Genomic DNA, 7,413 nt, shown 5'->3' with positions numbered 1-7,413 from the left:
TTAAATGACCCAATTATGTCTGGTTTATGGTGAGCAAGTTGTAACGCAGGAAAGATCAATAGCTTTATTCTTCTTATCTAAATATATTTTATGATCTTAAAATTAATGTAGGTATGGTATACTGCATGGGTTTACATAGTCCAAGATGCCTTCTTCCTTTAAGCCTGTCGAATAGTCAATTAATAACATTCAGGCTGCTACCAGTACTTTTAAATCATACATTTGTAATTGTGGATATGAACAAAAGAAAATTAAATATAAGATGCTAATTGTAGTGTTATAAGCAGACGATATGGTACAAGGATTTAGCATTTATACTTGGCTGTTAGAAATGAGTAATATCATTCCTTGTGTATATTAATTCCCTTCATAGACGTTGTACTGTAGAGTTATTTAATACCTCAGCCCAAGATGGGAGAAAGGAGGTAAATTAAAAACTCCACACCTGATAGTTTAGCATTGGAGATAGACACAAAAAGTTGGTGTAACTCAGCGGCTCTGGAGAAAAGGTGATGTTGATATTGGTATCAGATAAGCTGACTGCAGCCATGATATAGGATGAAAATATTACTCATCAGAATGGAGACTAATTAATTAAAGAGAGTCAACATGGACATGTAAAATCACATCACATCTGATTACATTTAATTAGAAATGTTCAAAATAAAATGACAAAGTTTCAATTAAAGAAACATAAAAATGTTTGTTAAGATGCTGACAGAACGGGGCCACAAGATGGTGAAGTGAGCCCAGCATCACCAGCAGCAATTTGGAGAAGGTGTGGGGAGAGAGAGCGTTGGTTTACGAGGGGGGTGGTGACAAGGAGCAGGTGCCCGGGGTCACGAGGGGTTAGTGTTGGGAACCGCGTTTGTCACTGGACTTGGGGCAAGGGGGCACAAGATTCCGATTGCAAGAAAACAGAGACCCCCAATAATTGGGGAAAGTACTGTGTCTGAGGATGTGGTGGAATGAAAAGCTGCCGGCATCTGGGAAACGTTTTGGAAACATATATTTGATGATAAATCTTAACAGGGATTAAGGCAGAAACTATGTATGAATTGATTAATATGGATCTCTAAACACTGCAGAATAAACTGACTAAATGATAAGAGTGAATAGAATCTTCATTTTAATAAGGAGTTGAATGAAAATATAAATCTCTGCCTGGACCAGAGTAGCATAAGGTCATAAGTGATTGGTGTAGAATTAGGCCATTCGGCCCATCAAGTCTAGTCCGCCATTCAATCATGGCTGATCTATCTCTCCCTCCTAACCCCACTCTCCAACCTTTCCCCATAACCTCTAACACCCGTACTAATCAAAAATCTATCTCTGCCTTAGAAATATCCACTGAATATATATATATGTGAATATATCAAAACATATCATATGTGCTTTTGAGTGCCCTACTTTGTAGATGATGTCAAGTAGGGTGATAAGACTAGGGTGATATGACCCCCCATCAGTCTGAGGAAGGGTTTCAGCCTGAAACTTCGCCTATTTCCTTCGCTCCATAGATGCTGCTGCACCCGCTGAGTTTCTCCAGCAACTTTGTGTACCTAAGGTGAAAAGGCTGGTGTGATGACTGTATCCACTAATTCTAACCACTGAGATGGTATCAAGTATTTATTAAATTCAAGAGCATGTTTTTGGCACGTGAACTTTGCTGTTAGGTGAATTGGAGTCAAAATCCAAGATAGATTAAGCAGAACGATGGTGAATATAGTTTAGGTGTGGTCGAGGGAAGGAAGGGCAGGTGGACACAAACACATTGAGTCTTGTCTTCATCTGTGCTGTAACAGTTTATGACTGCTCATAATTAATGGCAGTGAATGTCAAAGTCCAAGCCCTGATGATGATATATATCTGTGTAGGAATGAATGTCGGAGAGAGGAGGAGAAAAACAGTCTGAAGGAGGATCTCGACCCGAAACGTCACCCATTCCTTCTCTCCAGAGACGCTGCCTGTCCCGCTGAGTTACTCCAGCACTTTGTGTCAACCTTCAATGATATATAACTACAGTATTGGGACAGGGAACTCGCTAACTTCAAAGTGCACAGCTAAAAATTTAGAGAAACTACAAAAATAAGAGGATAAATATGTGAATGGAACGATGTTTCCCGTGTATTTTGCTTTAACTAATGAAGTACCCAATTGTAGACTGTTTGTGGTGGATGAAATATATTGTGTCTCTCGGTAATAATAAGTTCTCTCGGAATATTGGTGTGTGTGTCTTCATTGTTGATAGATAGTACCTGAAGGTTCTTGCATAAAGATATTGCATCACAAGCAGTAACTGTTAATCTGGCAGTATATTGGGAAAAGTTCGTTATCTGGAATTAATCAATGGCACAGAGAAATCAATGATTGGAAGAATAAATCTTGTTGTATATAAATATGATTCAGATAGCAACCCAGGATATTTAAAACAGTGGGATGTGAAATGTCATTGTGACTTTCTATCAAATTGTCTGCAAAGCTGTGTAGTAATATTGCACAAATATATTCAGATATATCCCACACTAATGCAGATATATCCCACACTAACTCCACAGTAAATCAGCGAGACTTCTGCGGTTTTTCGCTCAGGTCCTGAGTTTGATTTTCTTCTATATATATAGGAAATGCAGATGCAGGTTTACACACTGAAGATAGACACAAAATGTTGGAGTAACTCAGCGGAACAGGCTGAGATAGAAAGAATGGGTGACGTTTCTGGACGAGACCTTACTTCAGGACCACCTGTATTTGTACTGTGATGCACGAGGGTCTCTTGATTAAGTTCTTGCCTGACTATCAGCAGAAGCTGTGGTAATGCATGCATGTTCACTCACTCATATATCAGACGCATACACAACTGTAATTGCCAGCATCTGTGGACCACCTCTAATTGCCCAGGAGTGAGGAGCAACCACATTGTCCCTATTGTGTCCCTCCAGCCCCCAGCTCAAGCGTCTCCGCAGAAAACAGTCATTAACTAAATTGTAAGAGGACACTAAAATGCATCGTTGTCCTTTTTTGATGATAATTTTTGGAATAGGGTTATTGAGTTGAGATATGTTTATTCATATGGATGCCCCCTCTGCTAGTTCAACACTGATGCTAATCTGTTTATTTCAAAATGCGTTAAAATAGAAGATAAAGAAACTTGGAATGCGCATACTTTGAGAATTTGTTCACTTGTAACCAATGCGTGATAGTAAATGCCTTGCTCATATACTGACTAACTAGCCTGACAATCCATTCTGTGGAAGGCAATTGAAGGGGGAATCTGACAGGGCGGTAGCAACCTTTAAAAAAAAATCAAAATCAACCTTATTCAGGTCGAAAAATATAAACAAAACATGAACTGTGTCCGATATTCTCTGTGGTTTATATGTACATTCGTTAGCAGTATATTAGGTAATGTTCCAAAAGCCTGTAAGTATACCCCCCACCCTGGGGTGATATCCCTTCCCTCATTTGAGGTGTGTCCCCCAATGTCCAGCAGCAGAAGGACCCTAGGCTGTGGTCCTCCCCCACAGAGCCTTGGCGTTGGCTGCACCGAGCTTCTGTGTGTCCCTCAGCACGTACTCCTGCAGTGGGGGGCAGGGCAGGGCAGGCCAGTCGGCAACATTCCCCCACGGACATCTCGCTCTGCTGGGAGACCAACAAGGTTTGGGCCAACCACAGAATGTCTTTGTCCTGCCCCGTCCAATTCTGTGAGCGGCTGCCATGCTCAGCAAGGTCCGAGTGTGGTCCCCAAAATTCTCATCATAAGATCAAAAGATCGTAAGTGATAGTAGAATTAGGCCATTCGGCCCATCAAGTCTACACCATTAAATCATGGCTGATCTATCTCTCCCTCCTAACCCCATTTTCCTGCTTTCTCCCCATAACCTCAGACACCTGTACTAATTAAGAAACTATTAAAAATGTCCACCGACTTGGCCTCTACAGCCTTCTGTGACAAAGAATTCCACCGATTCTGAAAAGAACGTCCTTTAATTCTGAAGCTATGACCTCTAGTCCTAGACTCTCCCACTAGTAGAAGCATCTTCTCCACATCCTCTCTATCCAAGCCTTTCCCTATTGTGTACGTTTCAATGAGGTCCACCCTCTTTCTTCTAAACTCCAACGAATATAAGCCCAATGCTGTCAAAAGCTCATCATATGTTAACCTAGTTATTCCTGGGATCATTCTTGTAAACCTCCTCTGGATCTCTCCAGAGTCAGAACATCCTTCCTCAGATATGCTGCCCAAAATTGCTCACAATTTATGATTTATGATTTAAAAATAAAAAATACTGAAAACACTCAGCAGTTCAGATACATCTGTGAGAAAATAAACAATGATGAACCTTCTGCCTGAAACATTCATACTGTTTGTCTTCACACAAATGCAGCCTGACCTGCTGAGCTTCTCAAGCATTTTCTGTTTTCATTTCACATTTCCAGCATCTGCTGTTCTTTTGATTTGAGTTTACCTTATGATGATGTTTTATTAAAATGGAATAACAGAGTGCACAAAACATCCAGTATCGAAGCAAAGTCTTTCAAAATGCACGCCGTTTAACTTTAAGTAGCAAAACAGAACAAAAAAACTTTATTCTAGAACAAAACTGAGAACTGACAGAGGTGAATTGCAACTAGATCAGCTAAATTAATTTAACTAGATCAGCTGTATTAATTTAACTAGTTCAGCATTAATTGAATGATTAATTAATTGAATGAGTTCAGTTGCATTAATTGAATGAGTTCAGTTGCATCAATTGAATGAGTTCAGTTGCATTAATTGAATGAGTTCAGTTGCATCAATTGAATGAGTTCAGTTGCATCAATTGAATGAGTTCAGTTGCATCAATTGAATGAGTTCAGTTGCATCAATTGAATGAGTTCAGTTGCATTCATTGAATGAGTTCAGTTGCATTCATTGAATGAGTTCAGTTGCATCAATTGAATTAGTTCAGTTGCATTCATTGAATGCTCCTTTTTCCCCATTCGTCAGGTTGTGTTTTTGTTTATTTGTCTCACACTGGAATTACTTTTCTAAGTTCTTTATCTCCTTCTAATGACTTGTGTCGAGGAAGTGGCTTAGAGCTTCAAAGCTCAGGCAACAAGGATGTTTTGCCATCAGTCTGAAGAAAGGTTTCGGCCCGAAACGTCACCTATTTCCTTTGCTCCATAGATGCTGCTGCACCCGCTGAGTTTCTCCAGCATTTTTGTGTACCTAGGATGTTTTGCTATGTCCGCTGGCTTGCTTGAATCCTATTTGTGATTGTTGGCTGAGTGTAGTTTGCTTGGCAGATTAGCTGTGCTGTCAGTGTGCTGAGTATACTAGTGTGCTACCTGCCAACACTCTGTGTGTGACGTACAAACAGTCTACCAGACCCTCTGTCAATCAGTGAGCTGGGTCTACGGTAGCCTGGAGCATCAGCTCAATCCTACTCCACAGAGTGGTCAATCTGGGGACCGTCGCAGTGTTATAAGGTCTTCCTCAAGCTATACTTAGCAGTTTCCATCAATACATAGAATTAAGGTAGATTTTCAGCATGTCATGTAAGCATTTGTTTAAAAATGTATTGTGTGAGACCAATATAATTTTCTGTAGATCAGACATTACTTGTTGATGATAGCAGGCGTGGGGATTAAAGGCCCAACATTGGATAGTGGTGGGAAAAGGGGACTGACTTTGTGATCCATTGTCAGCCACCAGCCTTTACTAACCATGATCCTATCATCAAAAGCTGCAGGTGCTGCAATTCTGAAATTAAATCGGACAATACAGGAAGCTGTCAGTAGGCCAAAGCAGCCACTGGGGAGAGAGAGACAGAGTTGGAGTTTCAGATGGTTATCTTTTCATCGGCTTTGGCATTTTCCCTTTGTTTGTTACGGTGTAACTATTGTGACTAGTGGACATGAGGACATGGGGCTGGCCCCAGTGGAAGCTCAGTCTCCTGGGTAATCATCCCCTGCTTCTTCATGGGAGAGGACATCACTGATGGAACAGGTCATGGTGTCGTTCCAAATGTTCTTATTAAACGAGAGACGAGAGAGGGCAGTGAGTTGGGAGCGGCTACTGGAGGAGTTGGTAGGTGAGGGGGCGAGGGGGGGGGACAGAGGCCTTTGACCCACTGGCATGCAGGAAGTTTTCCAGACACCCACTGCTGCAGCGATGGGAAGAGACAACTGTTGCACGTCAGTGGGGTTGGTCCTGAAGCAGGGTTGGGAGAAGTTCAGTGACCTCATGGTCAATATCTGTTCATGCTTTTCTCTACACATTCTCCCACCAACTAGTCTCACATATTTAAGGGGAGGGGGGTGGGGAGATTAAAATAGGAGCCCGAGAGGTAACTTTTTTCACACAAAGGGTGGTAGATGTATGGAACAAGCTGCCGGTGGAGGTAGGTGAGGCCGGGACTATCACAACATTTAAGATACATTTAGACAGGTACATGGATAGGACAGGTTTAGAAATATTTGAGCCAAATGCAGGCAGGTAGGACTAGTGTAGAAGGGACATGTTGGCCAGTGTGGGCAAGTTGGGCCAAAGGGTCACGCTCCATAAATCTCCATTAACATGACTACACTTTACTCTAACACCAGGAACAACCTTTCACTTCCAGTCGAGACAAAAAGAAATGCAGATTCTGGAATGTTGAGCATTACAAACCATATTAGAGGAACTCAGTAGGTCAAGGAGTGGTCTGCAAAAGGGTGCCAACCCAAAACGTCACCTGTCCACCCCGCCACAGGGGCTGCCCGTCCCACTGAGTTCTTCCACCACTTTGTGTTTCACTTCTGGTCTATTTTCTGTTAACCAGACAATGTAGTCCTTCAGCCCCTTTTATCCCAGGCCCTTCAGTCTTATTTGGAACAGCACAGTGCCCCAGCTGTAGAGTTGCCGCCTTAAAGCACCAGATTCAATCCTGGCTATGGCTGCTGTCTGTACGGAGTTTGCATGTTCTCCCTGTGACCGCGTGGGTTTTCTCCGGGTGCTCCAGTTTCCTCTTGCATTCCAAACACTTGGAGGTTTGTAGGTTAATTGGCTTCTGTAAATTAATGTGTATGGGATGATCGCTGGTCAGCATGGGCTCGATGGGCCGAAGGGCTTGTTTCCACATTGTATCTCCAAACTAAAGTATATCAAACTAGTAGATGCTGGAAATACTCAGCAGGTCCGTTTACATCTGTGGGAAGAGAAACATTTTGAAGTCCACTTTCACCAAATGAATTTCATTTCTCTCAGCAACCCCTACTGATTCTTCATCAAATAATCCTCTCAGTGAGAGTTGCTGAAGGAAATGAGGTGATTTGCCTTTAATAAATCCATGCCAGCCTTCTCCAGTCACTTTGCATCTGTCCAAGCAACAACTAATGATCACTCATTTTTCCTTCTTTGATGTATATTTGATTGCATATAAATAGTTAATA

Source organism: Leucoraja erinacea, chromosome 30, assembly GCF_028641065.1.
Source record: "Leucoraja erinacea ecotype New England chromosome 30, Leri_hhj_1, whole genome shotgun sequence".
Taxonomy (NCBI): Eukaryota; Metazoa; Chordata; class Chondrichthyes; order Rajiformes; family Rajidae; genus Leucoraja; species Leucoraja erinaceus.
The sequence above is the reverse complement of the archived record's forward strand: the minus strand, read 5'-3'. Positions refer to the sequence as shown.